Here is a 25782-nt window from a genome sequence, read left to right as displayed (position 1 = left end):
ACGGATGTACGCGAAAACGGGGAAATCGCGAAAAAATTATGAATACGGCATTTTTTCACCACAAAGCCTACTTGTCGTGAGAAGTGCGATCCAACCAGAGATCCTATGTATCAGAGTTAAACTTCCTTTTGCCGATCCATCATGGTATTTCAAGAAAGTGATCAGACCGTGATAGATAACGAAATGCTGTTTTGTGCAATCGAGTAACTCAATCTAACCTCCACAGAAGGGGTTTAACATGTACTACGACTCTCTATTTCAACATTAGTTGTTGAGAGACGTTTTATAAAAAATCTAAGCAAAGTTACATGAAAGTTTTTTATCTACTTCTATCTCTCTTGAAAGTGTTAAAAATCTTCTATTTCGTGTTTGAACATTCTGAGCATAATGAAACAAATTGCAATACATAGCAATAAGCAGTTTCGTGATAACCATTCAATATTGCGAACAATATGTTCCAACTTCGACTCCGTTTCGCTGATGATTGAAAACTGCAATTTGAAAGTTATTCTTGATACAGCAAAACCAGCAAATAACATCGAGAAATATGATATAGATATATCATGCCATGAATGAGCAGTTTTATAATCATATCCCTGCATTATAACTGGAAGTGTTATATGTACTACGTAAAAGTCCAGAATCATGTTGGAATAAAGTAGAGGTCTACTGAAGTTAAACAATGTGAAAACATACGTTGTGGAAAGAACATTTCAATTTTCATTCCAAACGAGAAACGATAGAAATCAACCGTTTCGAGTTTAAATGAACGCCATAAAACAAAAGTCTATTTTACACTTGGTTAGTATATTGGAGCTGGAAGTAGTTGACATATTATATTATTTTAACTTCCAATATTGGTGAGAAACAACTAGCGGATAAGGTTTTATGGAGTGGAATTAACGTCCCAAGAAAAAAAAATACACTTGTATTGCTTTACTCAAACAGAAGTATAATCCAAAAATGTCTGACTTCAACACTGAACGTGAGTAATGAAACCGTACTTCTGGTAAGAATAATACTAGAAGTAAGTTCTTGAAATCGATTCAGTACTGAAAGGATAGTACGACTTTCGGCCAAGTGCTTTTGTACAGATTTCAAATTCCAAGAACATGCCTTTTTGGGTGTTTTTGTTTATTTTCTACTGAAACCGGAAGTAGCATTAGCTAGTAGCAGTAACATCTAATCCGGTTCCAATGTTTATTCGTATTTCGTTTTAGATGGAAGAACTAAATATGAATTCTTTTCAGAGTATCATCACTGACATAATCGGTTTATTGAAATCTCAGCTTATAATCTACTGCATCCGTTTCAATTTTGCATCCAAGTAATTCGGAATTCTATCATAATCTTACACAAAAACTAAATTCGATTTTTATAATCCATTTCTACTAACAAGCAATGTACAGAACAAGGAAGATCAGATCCGACACAAACTTTGCCCAAAGAACATATAATAGAAAAGAAGAAAAATGCCAAATTGGAGCAGCCCCCATCCAGAAACACCGGAGATATGCTCCGCAACATAACGCACCATGAGACAATATGATATAAGGTAAACATCACAAGATACCAGTTTATGTTAAAACGGAAAGGATGGGCAGCACCAGGATATCAAGATATTTGATATGCTATAACACTGACTTGGCGGCCATCTTGAAAGCCGCCATCTTGGATATAGCGTAAGGTATTGAAATGAAAAGCGGGGTGTATGATATATCAATGTAAGGTAAAATGCAAAAGGAAAACCAATGATGTAACCGCGAAAAACATACGTATGATAGTATGGACGGGACGAAGTGTAGAAGACTCGGGCAAAACAAACGTGTATTCGAAGGGCAGAATAATAGGGCAAGACTCCACCATAAATGGTACGCGACAAGTAACTGCAACAGTGTCTGTGCATGGAAGTGCATCCTCCTTGACAGATTATGCCTTCCGAGAATATTGGTGCCTTTCTCTGATATTGTGACCGTCGTTTGGGACCGTCGTGAAACAGTGTAGCAAACCGTGCAAAGGAAAAGATACATTCGTAAAGAAATGTAAGCTAGAACAGGGCTGGCCTTTCCTATCCGTACGCAATTTGTTTCGGATATTGTTGTTTAAACAAATGTGGGCCGAAATGTCTCTTGTTCACACGAAACAACAAGAAAATTGAACAAGAAACTTATAAAACGGCGTCCAGGATTGGGCTTGGGCTTCAATCACAGGTAGGTTGCGCTTTTGATCACCAATCCAAGATGATATGTCCTACACTCCGGAGTGAGGTGCCAAATTGCTGTTCCATAAAAAGAAGTCCTTTGTAGATTATGTAGTCTTCAAACGAGTGATCGTATCGCGGGTAGCAATTGTGGTTTTCACTGTTCCAAACGGAATTCCAATATCCTCGGAAGGCATAATCTGTCAAGGCAGATGCACTTCCATGCACAGACACTGTTGCAGTTACTTGTCGCGTACCATTTATGGTGGAGTCTTGCCCTATTATTCTGCCCTTCGAATACACGTTTGTTTTGCCCGAGTCTTCTACACTTCGTCCCGTCCATACCATCATACGTATGTTTTTCGCGGTTACGTCATTGGTTTTCCTTTTGCATTTTACCTTACATTGATATATCATACACCCATTTCAATACCTTACGCTATATCAAAGATGGCGGCTTTCAAGTGACCGCCAAGTCAGTGTTATAGCATGTCAAACATCTTGATATCCTGGTGCTGCCCATCCTTTCCGTTTCCGACATAAACGGGTATCTTGCGACGTTTACCTTATATCATATTGTCTCGTGGTGCGTTATGTTGTGGAGCATATCTACGGTGTTTCTGCATAAGGGCAGCTCTAATTTGGCATTTTTTTCTTTTCTATTATATGTTCTTTGGGCGAAGTTTGAGTCGGATCTGATCGTGCCTTGTTCTGTACGTTGCTTGTAAAGATTATGCGGGTCCATCTCATTACATTTCTCTACTTTTATATGTGTGATACACATCATATCTTATAGCATTAATCGTAAAGTATACAGTTTATAAGCTACACGATGTTCACCTAATTAGAAACTTTGGATTAACAAAATGTCTTTATATATTTCATCTGTCTGACCCTGCTTTTCTCCGTTAATTAAGGAGACGAAAATCTTAAGATTTTTAGGGAGCTGATTACTTAATGGATCACAATCAGATTGGACAGACTATAGAGGGTTAACATTACAAAGTTAACGTCTGTTAGACTTTGTTCATGAACGTCATATTTGAACTGAAAGTAGTAGAAACTACTCATGGGCACAAAGGTCAGTTTTCTGAAAACGGTTTCTGAAAATTTTTAAAAAACGATTTTCACCGAAACTATTTAGCCGTGTTCTCCAAAATTGGTCGGGTTTTCAATGAAACCGGTTTATGTTTTCTGCAAATGCCGGTTTCGGTTTCCTCCAAAAGCGGTTCATTTTTCATCGAAACCGGTTTCAGTTTTTCAAAAACTGGTTCTATTTCTGACCAGCGAGAACATATATGAAAGAAGCTCAAAAACGTAAGTAAATTCTCATAAAAAGGAAGTGCAAATAAAAACCGATATGCTTAAAAAGCAATATGTTTAAAACTAAACTGCTTTTTGAAAACGGATCCAGTTTTCGGAGCAACTAAAACCCTACTCTGTTGAAAAACCGAACCAGGTTTTAAAGAAAACCGAAACCAGTTTCGGTGGAAACCGAACAGTGTTTTAGAAAACCGAAACCGGGTTTTCGGATTTCGGTTTTTCTAGAAAATGTTTTGCACATCCCTAAAGAAACAAACCATTTACAGTTTTACGTTTAACACTATAAAAAAGAAAACTGTAATAGACAGCAAAATAAGGTTTCCTATAACCCTTTGAATACCCCAAATACTCATTTCCTTTAAATCCTTAACTCTCTACTAAAGCCTAGAGTAGTGACCCCGCGTAGCGTAGTCGCTAGCACTCTCGCCTTCTGTGCAGGTGGTCCTGGATTCAATTGCTTCCTTTTGATAGAAAAAAGTTTAAAAACCTTTTTCACTGTTGCCGTTCTGATTGAGGTTTTCCTGGATTTTCCTCATTCACCCCATAAAAATGCCGGGATGATATCTACCATATAGATCCCAAGTCGCTTCTTTCCCTCCTCAATCCTTTTTTCCCTGTCTTTTCCCGGCTAATGTGTTACCCGAGTAGTGTCATCCCTTAAATGTCACAAGCTAGCATGGCCATAGATGCCGAAAGCATAGAAATCTGAATCGTACATCCCTAAATCCTAAAATCTCCCAAGTTTGGAGTGATAAAAGTTAGCTATAACTTCCATTATTACATATTTCGTACGTTCTAGAGAAAAATAAAATCTTCACGTTCGTCAAAGGTATATGAAATATCAGAATGTGCAAGATGGAGCCCTATTATCATTGGCTAACATGTGCAGAATCAGCAGTTAAAAATTAAGTTTCTTGATAATTGTGATATTCAAACCGTAAGGAGTAGAAATCAATCATTTTCGATTTTTACATTTATTACTATAGAATGCAAACCGTAGTACAGGGTGGCCTAATAAAATATATCATATTTAAAGAGTACTAAAGAGAAAAAATTCAGATTAAAATTTGTATATATATCAGGGCGGAGCGAAAAATCACTTTTCTATATATCGAAAACGCAATAGTGCGGAAAAGTTGTCAATTGATATTAATGAAATACTGTAAAAATTTCGTCGCTGAAATCAAATATCTTCCGGTGGCGAATCGTCAAAAAAGATTTTGTGTCTTTGTAGGGTATGCAAACCCGCCATACACATCACTTTTTTGTGTTTCTACGATAAATGAACAAATTATTACGTATATTTCTTAACGTAAGCAGTCTATAAAATTGAAGAAATAATTTCTAGATGATTTAGGCAGATTTCGAACCATAAAATAGCCCATTTTAGCAAAACAAAATGTTGCATATCATATACTGTACTTGTAGTTTCTTATAAGGTTCTAGCATTAATTTAATATGCCGATAAATTTGTTCATTGTTCATTATAATTTTTCCTTCAACATTCTTTTTCCTTATTAAAGTTCTCGCACTGCATTATAGAGTTTAACTTCCTCCTCTGAATAAGAATTCAATATGGACTAGTTCAATTGATAGTAGCAGTATTAAAAAAAAACGAAAAAAAAACGTTAGTATTCGATAACTTTGTTCGAGTGTGGAAGACGATCTTTTCAAGGTAATTTTGCGGTGTTAACATTGCGTTTTAGTGTTTACTTCATTGTGCGTAGTTGGTACGTGTATAAACAGTTTGTTTTTGTACTGTAAATTAAACTTTATGTAATGTGTGTGAGATCTGTTTTTTATATCAATATTGAAACTCTAACCATGCCGAAGATAAGAACAAGATTAAGAACGACTCACCCCGAGCTTTGACATTCAGCTGAACTTTCAGTTGTGTAGTTGCCCACAAAATTAGATTTAATGAAGCATTATTTTCAATTGGTAGAGCTTGAAAAGTGTGGGAAAGGGTATGATCGATCTGTAAAGAAGTTGGCGAGAGACATTGCTCAATGTGTGAAATCTGTTTAGGGCAAAGCTTCCATCCCTACTTTGTCGTTAGAACGTGTAGTTCAGTTTCTACTTGCTTTGCACGGAATGTATATAAGATGTTTGTTAAATCTGAGAAGAAAACGAAAGCTTCTGCTAGTTTCCAGAAAAAATGGATATATTTAAACAAGATTACACGAAGTCTTTTGATATGTGTTCCTGTAAATGTCATGAACTTTCCATGTGCTCATGTGAATTAAGAAAGAAAATACCTAAGAAGGAGTGGACATTTCTGCAAGAACAGAGAACAACACGAGTAGCCAGAATAGAGTGAGTTGACTACGAGGAGACTTTAAAACTAATCATACGCACTAAAAGTAAATCACAAGAGACACCCCGCCAACAGTCTTCTTATACATCACAAACGAGTACTTCTAATGAACTCCAGACATCATCTTATGATGGCGATGAGTCAGGTGTTGATTATAACTTTGCAAAACAACAGAATATTAGAGAAAAAAGAAGCAAGCACCAACGGCATGTCCTTAGACTTCTCGGTATGCTGGCAGACCGATTTCGAACATCTGATCGTGCAACTGCTTTGATAGCAACAGCTACATTGCAATCTTTTGGAATAATTGATTTACAAAATGCTGGCTAGATGATAGACTTCCCAATAGTCCGGCCAGAATGGGAAAATATAAGACAAGAGGAAGTGCTAATGGCCAAAGGAAAGGATCTTAGAGGCTCGTACTTTGATGGTCTTAAAAATCAAACTCTATGCATGAAAGAGACTGGAGGTCGCTGGTTTTCAGCAAAGAGATGCGCTACTTGTAAAGATGGAGCTAAACACTTGTGGTTAATGGGAACTTCCTTAAGGTACATACCACAAAAGGAGCGGCAATTGGTTCAAGAAGTGCGTAATCCAAAACAACTATTATCTCGCACACCCGGAGAATATATTGCTTTCTATGGTTGACGATGAAAGACTTCACGTCAGAGAAGAGGCATAGAGAAAGATAGTCAACGTAATAGAAACAGCTAGGAATGAGAAGAATATATATGATGACAGTAGTATCAGTAGGAAGACGAAACGAGGAAGACAATGAGTCACATGTAAAAAAATGTATGCAACCAAAGCTCAATTTTAATGCAAACGATGACACAGACCTTATTAATTGAGGATCAGTTGAGTTAGGCATCCTCCAGCGTTGTCTTGTTTTCCAACAAAGAACTTGAACTCTACAACAATAACCGTGAACATCCAGTCATAAAAAGAGCTTTAAAATATTTCTGTCACATTACGAGTACAGAACGCTACGTGAAACTTGTAACAGAAGCATCTACAGCAGTTTGTGGCAGAGATGGTTTTATCAGACTTAAACTAAAAATACCAATTTGTAAACACAAAAGTAGAAACAAAGGCAAACTATGCTCTGCAAATAACCAAAGATATATTTTGAACATACGTGTATGGAAGGTAGGGTGGGCATGGGAGGGACCTGACCGGTACCCACGTCCTCGTCGTGGGTCCTGGGTCTTTTCGTTGAAACAAGCAGAGAGGTGCAGAAAAAATATGTATTTTGTATTAAGTAGATTGTTATTTTGATCAAATTGACTAGTGTGATCCAAAATGTGCCTAAATCATGAAGAAAACATTCCTTAAATTTTATATATTACTTAACGTAAGAAACGTAGGTTATACTTTTGTTCATTTACCGTAGAAACGCAAAAGAGTGATGTGTACGGCGGGTTTGCATACCCTATAAAGACACAAAATATTTTTGGCGATTCGCCACCCGAAGATATTCGATTTCAGCGACGAATTTTTTACAGTACTTTATCAACATCAATTGACAACTTTTCCGCACTATTGCGTTTTCAAGAGCCTCTCGAATTGCCGAAAAGGACAAGTTCGTGATGGGTTATCATGATGCACAAGCGTTACGAAAGAGGCAAATGTCTTAAAAAGTATCTATAAAAGTGTTGTCTTTTCCTAACGAAGGTCACAAAATCGTACGGTACATAACGCTTTAATGTACAGATCTGTAAGAACATAAATAGGTATATATGCACAACTTTCGACTTGAATCCATCTGGTGGTAAAAAATATCTTCAATAGTGATTTTAGACATCTACCAGGTCACTCAACATTGATTGTTATAGACTTCCCTTCAGAAAATTATACCATAATATAATTTCAGAAGTGTGAAATCCTATCGCTCGTACAGATAGGCAATCTATTCAAAAATAAATATATAAACACGAAAATAAAGTCATTAATGTTAAACGTGGTTAACGATAAGGATGCATATGTGATCAATCTCAGGTACCAGTACTAATAAATACCAACATACTCAACTGATAGAGCAATGGAATGACTAAATATGAAGAATAAATTAGCAGCCGGCATCTCATCTTCATGAATTGATAACTGTGTCTCTGAGCCCCACTAGGTTAACTCTGACCTTGATTGGAATAACTGTACAAAAAGATTTTATTAGGAGAATGCATTACCCTTTAAGTGATAGTGATTATATTTCTAATCGCACACTCTTTCATAAGTTTTCGCAAAACTTGGCATTCAAAGTCACTATATTTATTTTAAATATTTCGCATGTAAACTGTTACTACTATACCAACCATCATGAATCGATTGCAGGTTTCAAACAATAACGGTATGGAGTGTTGTTCATAGTGGTTACTAAAGTGAGTGACCACTATCCTATTGGTGTTCCCTCTGTTGTAATTTTTTCCGCTCGCGGGAAAATACTATAATAGAAACCTGAAGCTTGTTAAAATACTGGGAGAATAAGTTGAACATACTTTTGTTCTGCTTGCAGACAGAGAGAAACTAGGTGAAGAAAATGCAAAGTAGGCGTTATTCTATACATGATTTTTGGTAAGTAGTAAGGATAAGGGATAAAAGTGAGGGGAACCCGGGGGAAGGTCGTCTCCTCGCTTCCAAAAAACATATCTGTGGCGTCCCCTACTTCCTAAAAAACTACAATGGGCAAAGACAGAGACAGGGGACGGCGTGACGTCATCCATCCTCCTACCTTTTAAGATCCACTTTACCCCTGGTAAGGATTATATCTAAGTATCTGCTACTTGTGAAACTATATAATTTGTGTGACCTATGTTCTTAATTTTCCAATGACGAATATATGCTTGTCAAGAAGTGTTGTAGATTTGTTATGGCCAAGTAAGCGCTTTCGAAATATTTCAAAGGAAAGTCGCTAAGACAATAAACACTCAGAAAATATAATTCCATTGGAAGTGATAGTCATTATCTTTAGAGTGTTAAACAATTACATGTATTTTCATTCATAATTTTCACATATAGTTTTAATATGTATTTATTTTAATTTCGTTATCAGAAGATTAGGAGCTTACTTAATTAAACTTCTTGCAGTCTATCGATAGTAATAACTGAGAAAATTTCCTTACCAATGGGCCATTAGTACTACTACTACTACTAACAGCAATAATAATATCTTTGCAGAAATAGATGAAAGGATAATTTTGAAGAAGAATGATTATAATTAAGTTTATTCATCGCTTTTTCGGTAAAACGACATTACATGGATTACGATATACAACAGATAGGCAGCTAAGTATTTACGAAAGGTAATTATTATTTTAAAAAATTATCGTAAACATAACATAACGTATTGCATGTTCCCAAAATATTATATTAACTTTTTTGTGGCAGAGATTTTCTTCTTTTACAATACTTTCTCTCATAAGTGTAATTAATCATTGATTTCTAAAATCCTATAGTAATATACGTTTAGGAAATAGAAGTAAATGAAGAGAAAAGTAATAGAGAGAAAAAAGTGTAACGATTTTGTACCCGAAACATAGACATTACATACGCTTCAAACGGATGTGGCGTAAATGATTTATACTAACAAAGTACCATTCCGATTTTGGTGAATTCAATTGCTAAAAATAATTCTAACGCTTGATTGAGCACCAAACGAAACAGAGAAAAGGAGTGTGTTTAGTGGCAGATTCTATACAAGGTGAGAGATGAATGAGGGCAAAGTTCGGAAATGCCACGTTAATTTTGAAACGAGTACAGGGATTCTGGTCACGTGTTGGGTATAAGGAATGTTTTCACGACACCATTGAATAGACGTAATGTGAACAGTGTTTTCACTCCCAATTCTATGTACCTGGTTGTGAAAGGAGTCACTAGTGTTACAACCTACACGATTTTTTAGAGGGGATGATTAATATATCAGAACCTGAATGGGACAGTTGTCTTTGTGCAAGGTACCAAACCAGCATTCATCCAGTGGAACTACTTCTCATTCTTGCACTCTGGAAACATTCTTCTTCATGTTCCAGGATTGGATTCTATCTCTTTCTACCCCTTGTGTATAGAAAGTGCTCATGGACCATACTACATGATATCTAGATCTTCGTGTCAGCTTAACGATAGTATTGACACAATGTCATAGCGTTTAAAGTATGTTACAGAGAATGTAATACTATATGAGATTAGAGTGACCCATATATATTACATCTACAGCCACGAACATTAGAAAGTGGAGGTTGGATATATAAGAAATGATAGCTTTTCCCAGTACCAGCATATTTTCACTGTATGTCTGACTAGCAGCGTTCACCCCGCTTCGCTGCGGTCACCCCGGAACGCAATAAACTTTGTTACTTAGATAATTTTTACTTTTTCGCTTTCAAGTGATATGATAAAAACCATAGTAGATTGCAGTAAATGTTAACATTATATCGCCTCTCATTTATGTTAACCCGCCCCGCTTCGCTGCGGTCACCCCGGAACGCAATAAACTTTGTTACTTAGATAAAAAAAACCATAGTAGATTGCAGTAAATCTTAACATTATATCGCCTGTCATTTATGTTAACCCGCCGAGTGACACGGTCATGCGGGTTGCATATAAATACGTTTATTTTTACCTATGATGAACTAACAAAGGATTTGTACGTTATGGACACTTGAATGGTCAATTATCTCAAGACACTGGTAATTAAAAATTAAAGTGATATGATAAAAACCATCTAGGGTCCAAATCCTAATAACCCCCCAAAAATGAAAGAAATTGGTTCAGCCGTATTTGCGTGATGAGGGAACAAAGGATTTGTACGTTCTCTTTTATATATATAGATAGTTGGACAACCAACATGACAGCAAGTACATGCCCAGAAACATAACTTTCCAGTATATTCCTCCACTTGGAGAAAAAAAAGTATCACAATCTGAGAGCATCACTTAGAGAAACAACCACTAGATAAATCCACGAGTGTTACAACCTACACGATTTTTTAGAGGGGATGATTAATATATCAGAACCTGAATGGGACAGTTGTCTTTGTGCAAGGTACCAAACCAGCATTCATCCAGTGGAACTACTTCTCATTCTTGCACTCTGGAAACATTCTTCTTCATGTTCCAGGATTGGATTCAATCTCTTTCTACCCCTTGTGTATAGAAAGTGCTCATGGACCATACTACATGATATCTAGATCTTCGTGTCAGCTTAACGATAGTATTGACACAATGTCATAGCGTGGAAAGTATGTTACAGAGGTCTCAAATTGTATTGCCTCCTATTGACGTCAAGAGCCATATATCACATGAACCTTTTCCCGTATAATCTTCTTGCGCTGTCCAATATGGTGGCTTTTCGAATGTTACCCATGATTCATATTACATCTATTCAGTGGAGCTCAACATGCATACCCAACATTTGGCCTCAATCCTCTAATCGTTACAAAATTAACATGGCATTTCTTGATATTTTCTACGTATTATCCTCACACTTTGCCCTCATTTATCTCTCACCTTGTATATGGTCTACCACTAAGCACTCTCTTTCTCTATGTTTCTTTTGGTGCTGAATCAGTGTTAGCAATCATTTTCAGTAATTGAATTCACCAAATAGGATTGGTCCCTTCTAAGTAAAGAATTACGTCGTTTTTAAAATATTGTCGGAGTCATTTCAACTTCTTTCCTTGACGCTGATTTTGAAGAAGTATATTTAAGAATGCCTTTGACGGACATATAAACCAAGATACACAGATGAAATTATTTGAGAAGTTAGGAAGTGAATAACCGTTCTAATCGAACTTGAAAGTCTGCAAGCCGAAAAAAAAAAATCAAATTAAATTTCACATCACTACCGAATATGCTTGCTTGGTTAGTTAGAATATAACATCCACTTCAGAATGGAAATTATCTCACGTGTGATTATACAGTATAATATGCAATCCAACATGGGCAGCCATTCCGAACGGAAGCCTAGCTTTTTTGTACTAAGAATATAGCTACAATTGAGCTAATTAAACAAGTGTGGGGAATACGTTAGCATGGAAAGTGACTTGTTATCACATTTATTACTTTTCTCCAAGCTCTTTTATGTTGGATTGAATATGGTGGAAAATTTCGCCATTACTAATTAAACATTTTGAATTTTATGTACGTACATTTTATACGAAATGACACATTCTTCCGAACCCATAATATATTTAAATTTCTTTGATGTTGTACTAGGAAATTTTATACAAAATATCAGGTTTTGTAACTCAGCTATAATATAGGTATTGGGAATAATTGTTTGTATTGTCTGACTGTTTTGAGTTTTAAATATAACTGCTTACAAAATTGGGCCATATTAAAATTTGATAAGACTAGACACTTTAAGTATGTTCCAATAACGTAATTCTTTGCAATAATTTTGAATTTATGTTAATGACTCCCAACATGAATTAATGTAAATAAGAACAATATGTTTTCGAATGTAAAGAAAACGAAGATATGAACATGGGAAAACCTATTTTTAATTAAAAGTGTCTCTTTTTATTTCAAAAAAAATTTTTTACCGTAGATAACGGAGTAGCTTTAAGAATAACCTACATCAATTTCTAGTAAAAGTGTGGTTATCGCGTACAATTCTAATTATGTGTTACGTCCATACGCATAGGATACAAAACGTATATACATAATGCATATACATGAATTGCCATTATAAAATAATTTTATAAAATAAGAACCTTGATTAACAGTCGTATGAATACTTATAAAGTTCTTTATTTATTCTTCATTCTTTCAGTAACTTAACCAAAACCCTTACAAAATTATTACTCACAAATTATATTTTGTTACAAACGTATATCAATAATTATTTTCAGGATCTTCTGGATACTGTGTTTCTTAGCTAGCATGGCCGTGATGGGGTTAGTTATATTGGAGTCGTGGAGGAAATATCAAAATAGTCCCACTGTCGTAGTCATTCAACGTAATAGGAATGAATGGGTGTTTAATTATCCATCAGTTATTATGTGTCCTTCACCTGTTACAAAGAGCAGAAGTGTTAAATCATTTGTGAAGAAGTAAGTGTAACATTATTTTGTTTAATTTCATAAATGAAGTTTCTGAAATATTATGTTAAAATTTACGAGCCGTATAAATATATTATTGATAGTTTTCTAATCAATGTTCAATTACATTACCAATAATCAATATATAATTAATAAATCTTTGGAAAATATACAGAAAATATGTAATTTTGATGTTTCCCATATACTTGTTTCACACTATTCATCATTGATCTATAAGGCGAGATACTAATGAATATCATATTTATTTCAGATTATTCGTAAGATACATTTTTCAGATATATCTTTAGCATCTATTTCATGCTTACAGCGAAATAGTAGTCCATATTTGGTACCATATCCATGACGATAGAAACAGATTTTGGAGCCTATTGACCTGAAATGGAATCAAGTATTCCTTTATGGTTGAAAAGTCACTTGTACAAAACGAGAAGTCACCCCGAGTGTCTTTTTCAACTAACATGTATGCCTTCAGTGTAATATTACTCAATTTAAGCATCCTTCTTCAATTATAATTAGTTTTATTCAAATATTTTCCGTCAAATATACATATAGTTTATCACCTTAATCTTTCTGTTAATCAAATTATGTATATTTTCAAGGTATAACTTTTGTAAATATTTCCACCAATGTCATTGATAATACTCCGTTATTGTTTTCTGTACAGGTTTCAGTTTATGTACATTCGTGTCAATATTTATACTCTTGAAACATCTAGTTACAGTTTTTAACTATTCGTAATTCTTCCACCGAAAAACCCAGAAAGAGAGTTTTTATATTCTTCTTTTCCTTAAATCTGCTTTGCACATCCACAAAGTAGTAGGGATTAGGAATAGCAAAAAATGATGTTAAATATTAGTTTACGTGTAGAAACCGAAAAAGAATGAATCTTGAAATTATTATATTTTGTTGTAGTGGACAGGTAAAAGAAAAACTACTCCATGACTTTTAGAGCTAATATGGTATTTAGCTTTGGAATATTAGACTTAGAAGTGATACTTTGAAAGTGAATCCTTATAAATAATTAAAGTCTGGGTTGTACACTTCTGTTCACAAGAAAAGTAGTTTCCATTCCACAGTTTAAGCCGAAAAAGTAAAACCGTTATTCTTACGTCCCTCGGGTATGTGCTTACAGGAAAATTCATTGCTTCTCCTTTCTGCTAGACTGTAACATGCGTAGTCTTACAACAGCATAAGCACATAGTGAACACAACATACGAACAAAGTAGAGAAACACATGTGCTACACAACGCCACTGTTTCCTGCGCATGTACCTCGACATTAATATGGAATATGATCACCATGCACACGTACACAGGCCGCACAACGGGTTGGCTTACTCTGGATCAGGTGGTCGATGAGCTGCTGGGGTATAGTCTCACATTCTTGCACAAGTGCCTGTCGGAGTTCCTGAAGTATTCTAGGGGGTTGAAGACGTGCAGCGATACGTCGACCGAGAGCATATAAGACATGCTCGATGGGGTTTAGGTCTGGAGAACAGGCAAGCCCCTCCATTCGCCTGATAACTTCTGTTTCACGGTACTCCTCCACGATGGCAACTCGGTGGTTGACGTGCGTTATCATCCATCAGGAGGAAGGTGGGACCCACTGCACCCCTGAAAAGGCGAACATACTGATGCAAAATGACGTCCCGATACACCTGACCTGTTACAGTTCCTCTGTCAAAGACATGCAGGGGTGTACGTGAACCAATCAAAATCTCACCCCACCCCATCAAACCAGTACTTCCATATAGGTCCCTTTCAAGGACATTATGGGGTTGGTATCTGGTTCCTGGTTCACGCCAGGTGATAACTCGGCGAGAATCACTGCTCAGACTATACCTGAACTCGTCGTGAACATAACCTGGGACCACTGTTCCATTGACCATGTACTCTGTTCTTGCACCAAGCTTTACGGGCTCTCCTGTGAACAGGGGTCAGTGAAATGCACCTTGCAGAACTCCGGGCGAAAAAACCGTGTCTGTTCAGTCGTCTGTAGACTGTGTGTCGGGAGACAACTCTTCCAGTGGCTATGGCAAGGTTCCGAGCAAGGCTACCTGCTGTACTCCGTGGCCGTATGCGGGCACTGATGGTGAGATATCGGTCTTCTTGTGGTGGTGTACACTGTGGACATCCCGTACTGTAGCGCCTGGAAACGTTTCCTGTCTGCTGGAATCGTTGCCACAATCTTGAGATCACACATTGTGATACACGGAGGGCCCGTGCTACGACCTACTGTATGACCATCCTCTACTCGCGCTATTATTCTACCCCTCATATCGTCATCAATATGTATTCTTTGAGCCATTTTCTACACAGTCACCATTACCACGTCTGACAACACCTGCAAACTTACACGCTGCACCGTACTCTGACATGCACCAACACACCTCTGCGTATTTGGACTGCTGCCAGCGCCACCGTACGACGACCGTACCGCATGCTCTGCATCGGACGGTCAAATGCACCGCATGGTCATACCCCGAGGTGATTTCCAACCAGAGCGTTGTTTCACCATGTATCCGCATTATCCTTAATTTATGAGCACGAGTGTATATATATATATATATATATATATATATATATATATATATATATATATGGGGGGGCTTGTGGATGGGTGTATGTATGTGCATTTATTTAGTGGTGTTGATAGGTATATAATGTAGTGTAAGTGTGTTGTGTTATTAAACTTACAATACAGATACATTCTGGAAAGGAACACAATCCTAATTATTATTCTGGTTTTTCGCACACCAGTTACAATAGGACAAGTCTGTCTGATAAACAAATATAACCAATAGTAACTGATTATTATTGGGAATCGTACAGGTCAAATGTTAATACTATTTTTGGGTAAGGGTAATTTCTAACAAAGTATTAATATATGTATATTTTAGCAAAGTGTTTCAACAAAAGTCAACGATAGAAAAATATCAATATGCTACAACCAAAACTACAGCAAAGCTCTTTTCAGTAAAATGTATCATGCCTCTATGTCAGTTGTTTTTTGTATATACTTAACAGATTAAAGCAATTATTTCCTACTTGGATAAATCATTAGCACGGGTTACGAACTAGAAAAGCCTTGTAATACAACAGTCAAATTTCAAGTAAAGCCATAAGAGGGTCTGTTTTCATTACGATAAAATAATTAATTTAGCAGACAAAAAATCAAGTACTAAAACTAAGAAGAACCTAAGTAACTCAATTTAATAAATATATGAGCATAAAATCTCTGTACTCTTTTTTCTTTCGGACTAAGTTAGATTCTAAGTTACCGATACAGTTACAGAAAGTTATAGATTCGAACTGACGCTATTCTTAAAAATCCTTCACGTAAATTCAAGCGAAAAATCTACACGCTCTTTCATGTAGACTAATGAACTATATAATATCCGCGGAATATTGTAGAAATAATAACAATCCATTTTGTATAGTACTCGTTACCACGATCAGTTTTCATAGTACAAAAGGAAGATTTCATGTTTTCTAAGCTGGTCATCAACAACTATAACAGGAGGAAAACATTGAAATTGCCACGAGAATGTAATACTATGAGATTAGATTGACCCATATATATTACATCTACAGCCACGAACATTAGAAAGTGGAGGTTGGATATATAAGAAATGATAACTTTTCCCAGTACCAGCATATTTTAACTGTATGTCTGATAGTTGGACAACCAACATGACAGCAAGTACATGCCCAGAAACATAACTTTCCAGTATATTCCTCCACTTGGAGAAAAAAAGTATCACAATCTGAGAGCATCACTTAGAGAAACAACCACGAGATAAATCTGCAGAAATTACATTCACGTTAAGTTCGAGGAGATCGGAATTAATGCAAAGAAAACGAAAAGAATAATACGCATCATGCAGAGACCAAAAAAAGTATGGAAAGCTAAAAAATGAGAAAAGAAGGAAAGAGGGAAAGGAAAGAGCGAAAGACATGTAAATAAATTAAATTTTAACACTTAAGGATAAACAGTCTCCGTCTTTCTTCCTGTCCCTGTATTGTCTTGATTTTTCTCCCTTCATAGGTTAAATCTCTTTCAGTATCAAACGCGAACGTCATTTACAGTGGGGCCGCGGTGGCTCAGTGGTAGAGCGTTCATCTCTGGTGCTTGAGGTCCTGGGTTCAAACCCTGCTCCAGCCAAGTGAACTTTGTTGTGGACAAGCATCGTGTGCGTGGGTCTCCTCTGGGTTCTCCCGTTTTTTCCTAGTTTTTCATTCCACCATTTCATTCATTTAGCCTAACCGGCATAACCGTGGGAAGTAAAACTCAAAAATTGCATTTCATTTTTCATTTACAGTGTTTAATTCCTTGAAAAAAATGTAACTCAGTCCAGGCTGAGACTCGAACACAGAATCCTTAGAACGACAGTCACACACGATACCCACTTATCAACACAGGCTCTATCACTGCGTTTATAAATCAGCCATTCCACGCGCTATCAAACGTGTTAAATCAGCCATTGTCGGTGATTTACTCCTGTTACACTTGAAGTTGAATTTTATTTACTGCCTTTATCCATCTAGGGCAACAGGCCCCATGTTTTCATTAAAACCATTTGTTCTGTAAATTCAAACAAGAATAAATTTATCTATTATGAATTAATCTTTTGGGTGCACCAACACACACAGAAACACACATTCACATACATCGTATATATATATATATATATATATATATATATATATATATATATATATAATCGGATTAATTAAGGACTAAATGAGTAATTTTGTAAATTTACGAAACGGGTCTTGAAGGAGGTCGTCGCAACAGTAATTATATCTCTTAGCGTTGTTACGTAACACACGCACTATAAATACAGCTTCAAAACCATAAGTTACAAGCTCTGAAGTGGGTAAGTCGGTAAGATGTATGCTTCTTGGGTGGAGCAACGCGGGTTCAAATCTCGCCTTGTTCTCTTTTATTTTTATTTTTCTCAAAGTACATTTCTATATTGTTGTATTTGTCACTAATAATTGCATTTTTTGTTGATTAACTATTAGTAGAGGTTAAGTAAAGTCAGGAAGGTTAAGATAAATGTATGACTGCTTTATACGTGTGTGCAGCACAGAGAAGGAGTGAGTCAGTGGGTCAATTTGGTCAAGATTTGTAAGTGGGTCGTGGGTCAACAGGATGTGACTTACTGCAACACACAACCCACCGTGACCCACTCTGACCACGACCTTCGAAATAACACAAGGCATTCGTCGTAGTGAGTGACGTCACACAAAGTAGGGACAGACAAGAGCAACGTGTTGTGCAGAGTTGGGCAGCTCTACACGTGAGCCAAAAGCAAGTTGTTTTAGAAAAATGATTTATTTTTATTTATATATAAGGAGAGAGGCGTACAATTTATTTATTTATTTATTTATTTATTTATTTGCCATCAACACAACAGGCATAAGCCCAATTATAGTGTTGATGTATTACATAATACATTTACAATAGTTTTGTTAAACATAGAGTTCATATTGCAGATGTCAATTTCTTTGTGTTTGATACATATTCTGTTATAAGTGGAACACATTCTCCAAATTGGTGATTTCAATAATACATTGGTTCTTGCTTTTTTGCAATAAAACAGACCAGAGTTATTAGCACGAGTTTTAAGTGTCGGGATATGAGAATTTAATGTTGATATGAGATCCGTACAATTAAATTCGTTTTGTACTATTTTATGGAGAACAATCAAATCTGTCACATTTCGCCTTTGTTCAAGTGTAGGGATACGGAAGTTGTCTATTAATGTTAGATAATTTTCATAATATGGATAGATTCCAGTTGTCTTGTACGTCAAGTATTTGATAAATTTAGATTGGACCTTTTGCAGTTGGTGTCTGTATTGCTGTTGTGATGGGTTCCAAATCACAGCAGCATATTCCAGTTTTGATCGCAAATAGGCATAATTGATTTTTATTAGTGTAGTACTATTGTTAAATTCCTTTCCAATTCTAATTATGAACCCTAACATCTTGAAAGATTCGTTAACTATGTTCTCTATATGGTTATTAAATGTCAGTTTCGTATCAAATGTAACCCCAAGATCTTTGACTGAATTTATTCTATTTAGTAAGATCTGATTCATTGAGTAATCAAACTCTATTTGACTTTTGGTTCTGGTAAACGATAAAATGTTACATTTGTTTATGGTTACATTAAGTTTGTTACGAGAACACCAATTAGCAATATTTTCCATGTCACGTTGTAAATCGAGACAGTCATGGATGGTCTTTATCCTACCGTATATTTCGAGGTCATCAGCAAAAAGCAATTTGTCATTTAATAATATATGATCAGGGAGATCGATAATGAATAAAAGGAACAATGACGGACCTAGATTAGAGCCCTGGGGAATTCCAGAATATGCAATATAATCAGATGATTTATATTCCTTGTAGATAACAGTTTGTTTTCGATTATTTAAATATGATGAAAAGAACTTGATAAAGGGAGAAGAGAAATTATATTCGCCTAGCTTATGTAATAGTACCTTGTGATTGACTCTGTCAAATGCGTTTTCAAAATCTATATATATTACATCAACCTGACATCCTACATCTAACGAATTTGCTATAATGTTTGTGATAAGTGCAAGGTTTGTTGTTGATTTATGTGGGATAAAGCCATGTTGATATGGTGAGATTACGGGTTAGATGTGGTCAATTATCCGTCGGTATAGGATTTGTTCAAATATCTTAGCAAAAGTAGGTAAAATTGATATAGGCCGGTAGTTATTTATTTCGTGTTTATCATTGGTTTTTGGTATTGGGGAAACTATAGATGATTTCCGTTTATCCGGAAAAGACGCATGTTTTTAAAGCGAGATTGAATGCAATCCTTAGCGGATATGTAAACGCATCTATACAACTCTTTACGACATATGGAGGTATTCCATCAGCAGTTCTGGGCTTTAATTTTTTGATTGCCATTTCTACTTCAGATTGAGTGATTTCCTCAATGGTAAGTGACTCTAGTTTGTTACTTACATAAGTTAATAAATTGTTCGTAGGAATGTCAGTGAAACCTGTATCTGGCACATATACTGACGAGAAATACTGTGCAAAAGCATTGGCTATTTCATCATTATGATAAAGTTCGCGTCCCTCATAATTTAATTTCCCCCCAAGAAGATGCTTAGTCTTATTTTTTATAAAATTCCACAATTCATTAGCATTGTTGTTAATGTTATTTTCAGAATCTTGTATGAACGCTCTGTATGCTAACTTAATTTCTTTCTTTAGTTCCCTACGCAATTCATTGAATTTATTGAGATAATTTTCTTCTTTATTACATTTGTATTTTTTATGATACCTTGCTTTAGTTTTAATTTTTTTGATAATTTCAATTGTAAACCAGCACGGATAGGCTGTTCTTGAGTTGTTTTTAAGTGGCACGCACTTGTCAAATACACTATAAATAATATAATAGAGATTATCAACTAGGTCATTGGCGTTTTCATATTTCTTTAGGCAGTTCCAGTCAATAGATGAGAATTCAAGATACAACTCTAAGAAATTAGCTTTCCTAAAATTATATCCTGATATATTAGTTTTCTTTTTAATCTTCGCGGTCCCCTGCTCCATCACGTTTATTACTAAGGATGGATGGTGTACATCTGGAATTAGTGGACAATATTCCATACTGATTTCTATATTCGTTATATTAGACAGAACCAGATCTAATGTACGATTATTTTCGTTCGTCACATTATTTAATGATTGCAAATTATAATAAGACATAAATTCATATAAATTCTTACATTTAAAAGAGCTTGTTTCAAAATTAAATTCCGTACCGTTTATTTCCGATAAATTGAAATCACCAATCAGAAGAACAGGACAACCTTGAGGACAATTAATTTCAAGGCGAGTAAATAAATCATTATACAATTCAATATTAGATCCCGGTGAGAAATACACAACACAAATATATATGGTTTTCCCCTCACTGTTTATTTTGGCAATCAAGTAGTCATAATTATCATCACACCTGTCCAATAAGAACATGCAATGTTTACTTACGGCTGCAATAAGAACACCCCACCCCTTGTTTTACAGGTTTTGACAGAGTTTCTGTCTTGTCTCAACACAGTATATCTGTTATCAAGTAACTCAGCATCATAATGAGATTCGTTAATCCATGTCTCAGTGATTGCAATTAGATCGTAATTGTTAGTTAATACACCACAAAAGAAATCACATGTTCGACCACGTAAGCTACGAGCATTTTGATAGAATATTTTTAGAGAGTCTTTATTATTTGTAAGACCAGTTGCTATTTTTGAACTACACAAACACATTTCTTCGAGATCAGATGTAGATAACTTACCACATGTTTCATTACATTCCTTTGTTAGTCACACTCTGTTTGTGTATGGGGGGGTGGCAAGGTCACCCGGGTGATCTTCTTTCCTCTTTTGTTATCGGACGATGGCATTTCTTCACAGGTGGATGCACTCACTGAAACCGGGGTTTGGTTAACCACTGGTAGTGTTGCAAATTCTGTATTTACGTTCTTCGGAATTTCCTCCTGCTTTGATGGCGTCGCACTATTTTGTTGCAGTTTTTCAAGAGTAAATGCCTTATTATTTATAATTAACCTATTATATTGAAGCTTTGCGTGGTCACCTTCGGAACGGGCATCCCACATGAAGACAGTTAGTTCTTTGCGATTTGACGAACTGAGGCAGAGAAATCTTCGGTAATTGAGACAGGGGTTCCCTTAGCATGATATGCATTTTTTAATATTAGATTCTTCTTCTTGTAGGAAGAGAACTTTACAATGATGGGTCTGTTATGTCCGCGGCCTATACGATGGGCTCTTTCTATTTCACTTGCGTTTAGATCCACTTTCAATTGCTCTGTGACGAATGTTATAACACGTTTCTCAGTTTCTTCCCAAGTTTCCGCACCTTCGCACTCGCCAATATTTCGAAATATTAGATTATTTCTTCTTGAATGATTTTCTAATTTGTCCAAGAGTTCACTGTTAGCAGCCAACTGAATTTTCAGTTCTTCGTTCTCCTTTTTAACAGCATTGAGTTCATTCACCACTACTTGCAGCTGATTATTTAGGTCATTAGTCACAATGTATATTCCATTTATCTTTGAGTCCATTTCTTCTAGCTTTTTGTATAAGCCATCTAATGACTTAGGGCCTGGATTTACTTTCATTCCACCAATTACATATAGCACTGCAATTATTAAACCAAAGAACGAGATTTTAAGCACTGCACCACAAATATCAGAATTTGCACGAGGTTTGAAACACTGGAACTTAGTTCTCACAACAAATAACCCTATCCGAGTTCTCCAAGTTGAGGTATCTACTCCCATCTTGTCACAGATGACTGACTCCTGGAGCGATTTTAACACACGTCCGAACGCTAGGACTGCTCACAATATCAATCAAATTAAGATTGTTATTATCGAGAGGATAATGATAATAAGAAACATATTATTCTTAAATATTATATTTCTGACACAGAAATTTCAATAGATTAATAGGTGAGAAACAAGTTCATCCAAAATCTTTGTATAATGTTAGAGCGCATAGAGAAAATGCCCAGAAAATCTTTCGAGAGCATATTTGGCAATTAGAAATACATTTAAATGTATTACTTACGTGCACGCAGATGTTGCTTTCTTTTACTTTTTAGTTGTGGTTTGCGCTTGCTAGGGCTTAGTTTCATTTTTTAAAAAACTAACAATAGTGATCCTAGGCTAATGGAGCGGTGATGATGATAATGAACGAAATGGTGGAGTAAAGAAAATGGGAGAATCCCAAAAACTCATCCATGCGATATTTATACACTAAAAAGTTCACTTCGAGACAGCTGGGATTGAACCAGAGTTGAGTGCTTTACCACTGAGGCACCACGAACCTTTTGCAAATTAATGTTGTTATATCAAGGAAATAAAAGTCGATTAATAAATAGTTAATCATTAGTACTACGACTGATTCTTCTTCCTCTATTATTATTATTATTATTATTATTATTATTATTATTATTATTATTATTATTATTATTATTATTATTATTATTATTATTATTACCGTCTTTCCACGTCACCCAGGTGGTACGGTGATCAAACGCGTTTACCACTTCTGCTTCTTGTTATTAGCTATTTGCATTTAAGAAAATGTTTTCGGCGTTTAGCAAGATATAGTCCTCGCGTTTGCGAGACGAAACTAAAAAAATCTGATTAGGAAGATATTATATTTAAAAAATAAGCTTAATTTAACAAGTGACAAAGGAGACTGAGAAGTTCAGTACTTGGAGAAGTTCAAAAGTAATGTTATCCGTTTCTTGGAAATGAGACGAGAAGTATATGTTCAAATTAGAGACGAGCCTACAAACATGACAATTCTCGTCTCATCTTTGAGACAAAATATTTGGTCAAGTCAGGTGGGCAAAACTGGTTCACTCAAGTCTTATATCTCAGTACACAATTCATAGTAAAGATTCATAAATTATTCACGTGATTGTACGAACGCAATGAAGAGCATTCTTCAACATTTGAAGATATGCAAATGACTTCATAACACACTTTAATCAATATGATTTAAATGTTGTTATATTACATCTTCGTGGACCACGAAAGTAGAAAACCTTCCTCAATTTGTGTAGGACTCTCGACTTGTTTCGATTTACGAACAACTATTTCTCGTCTCGTCTAAATTTTGTTGCTTAATGGTAATTGTTGAGTGATCTTCAAATCTGTTTTGGGATCAGACCTCTGTAATTTGTTATGAAACTAGGAGAGATACCAAACCAAACCAACCAAAACCGTACTTTTTCAGCACCGAGTCTATATGAGACGAAGACAGTAGATCTACAGTTGAAGGTGGAATTTGAAGTCGACACCACATGCACTGAACCAACAGCTAGGGCAAAGGTAATTTAAATCGAACTGCACTGATTTCCCATATTACTAGTTCACCCATTAATTACATATGAATTAATGTAATTAATTTGCATACTACTGAGAATTGTGTTTATCCCCCCCAATAACTTGCTAATGACTGTGGAATTTAAATCAAAACTATTACGTGAAGGTAAATTTCTTCCTTTACCTCAGAATTTCGCATCTTGAATTCGATCTACAAATGAAGCATTTAAATAATCACATTTCAACTCACTGACTCTCTTAACGATATAAATTACTGAAGCTTGTTCGTAAGAAAATACTGGCTCGTTATTTGACACTGCTGCTTCTTTTTATAATTAACGCATGATAAACAAATATTGCTGCTTTTTGACAATTGTGAATGCCCAAATATGAATATAAAATTAATTACCATCCTTTTCCAATATACTTTTTATTTTTACAACCATAGGCACTATTGACACAGTAATCAATTTCAATTATTAAACTATAAATTCGCATGGTACTGATTCAGAGTACTGAATTATTGATATGGTACTTAAATATAGTTTTCATCATTGAATTTGAGGAATAAGCCAATACATCGTACTGTTGCCGACTTCCATTCAAGACTATACGATATTACTATACATAGGATAGTTCCTGAATTATTGAATTTGAAACGACAATTTGTTCAAATCCCACCCATTTTAAACACACAAAGAATCTTAAAGTTCTTATTTTTATGTTAATAATGCTGCAAAGAAGTAAGTTAATATGGTACATAAAACTAACTAAACAAATAAATAAAAATAAACAATTCCTTTAGGTGATGTCTTAAGAAGCATTGTTTGAACTATCTTGAGAAAGAAAAATATAGCTTTACCCTACTGGATTGGACGACTATGAAGATTTTTTTTTGATATTTTATGGAACCATTTTTGCCGTAGATTGTTTTCAACTGGAAACAGAAACTTTCAAAACTGTTTCCGTAATTCCTACACAATAAGTAAAATGCACTTTTGTCTTCGAATTATAAACACTTAAAACACTTAAAATAAGAATTCACATAACACCACCACATAGACTTTCAAAAGACGCGCTCACTGTTTAACTAACCACACAAGTGTCGCTCACCCTCGCAGGAATCTGTCGTCTTTGTTTGTACGTACTCATTGTGACATCACGGCTGAACCTGAATGTAGCCCGATGGCCTTGTGATTGAGAAGGCCGTGCTCTTACCCAACAACCTATTCTGATCCACACTGATCCACTCTGACTCACCAAACCATTCTGCTCAGTGCATTGTAGACAGCTTCTCCTGAGAACTAGTAAATTTGTCTACCTTTTACTTTCAATACTTCCCTTTTTCTTCTTTTTCATTTGTTTCTATTGAAGAAAGAACTTCAGGCACACTTGCAGAACCTTCAGGCGATTGACCATATTTGGAATTGTAATAATTGCAATAGGACTTACTTCTTGACTTTCCAGACACATCCTGTGAGTTCTCAGAGAAGCTAACCCATGAAAAAAATTGTGAATAACCTATAATATATGAATTAGTATATAAAAATTGAATGTAACAATCTGTGTGTGATTATCATGATCAAATTGCAAAGTCAACGGAAATGACATTTTTCATATACATAGTTAGGCTCTAATCTCAATATCATTTTTTTTAAATCTTGTTTATTGAGGTGGGGGGCATTTTCTATATATAGGGTTGGTTTCTAAAAATAATCGGAAACGATCAATATTAGTTCAGAAACAAATTGAAAAGGAATCATTGAGAAATAAAAACTACAGTGTTACGCGTTTTACATGTACTGCTTTTTATTATAGTAATTGCTTAAACTTGTGTATATATATAGAACGTTCACAGCATAAGGCTATCACGTCATAAAATTGTTAGGAAAATGGACATAAGCTTGTACTGTAAGCTTAATTACGTGGGAATTTTAAATTTGTACGGGATGCTTATTTATATGGCCAA

This window comes from Thermobia domestica, chromosome 12 (genome assembly GCF_964235325.1).
Source record: "Thermobia domestica chromosome 12, izTheDome1.hap1.1, whole genome shotgun sequence".
In the NCBI taxonomy this organism is placed as follows: domain Eukaryota; kingdom Metazoa; phylum Arthropoda; class Insecta; order Zygentoma; family Lepismatidae; genus Thermobia; species Thermobia domestica.
Note: the sequence above shows the minus strand (reverse complement) of the source record.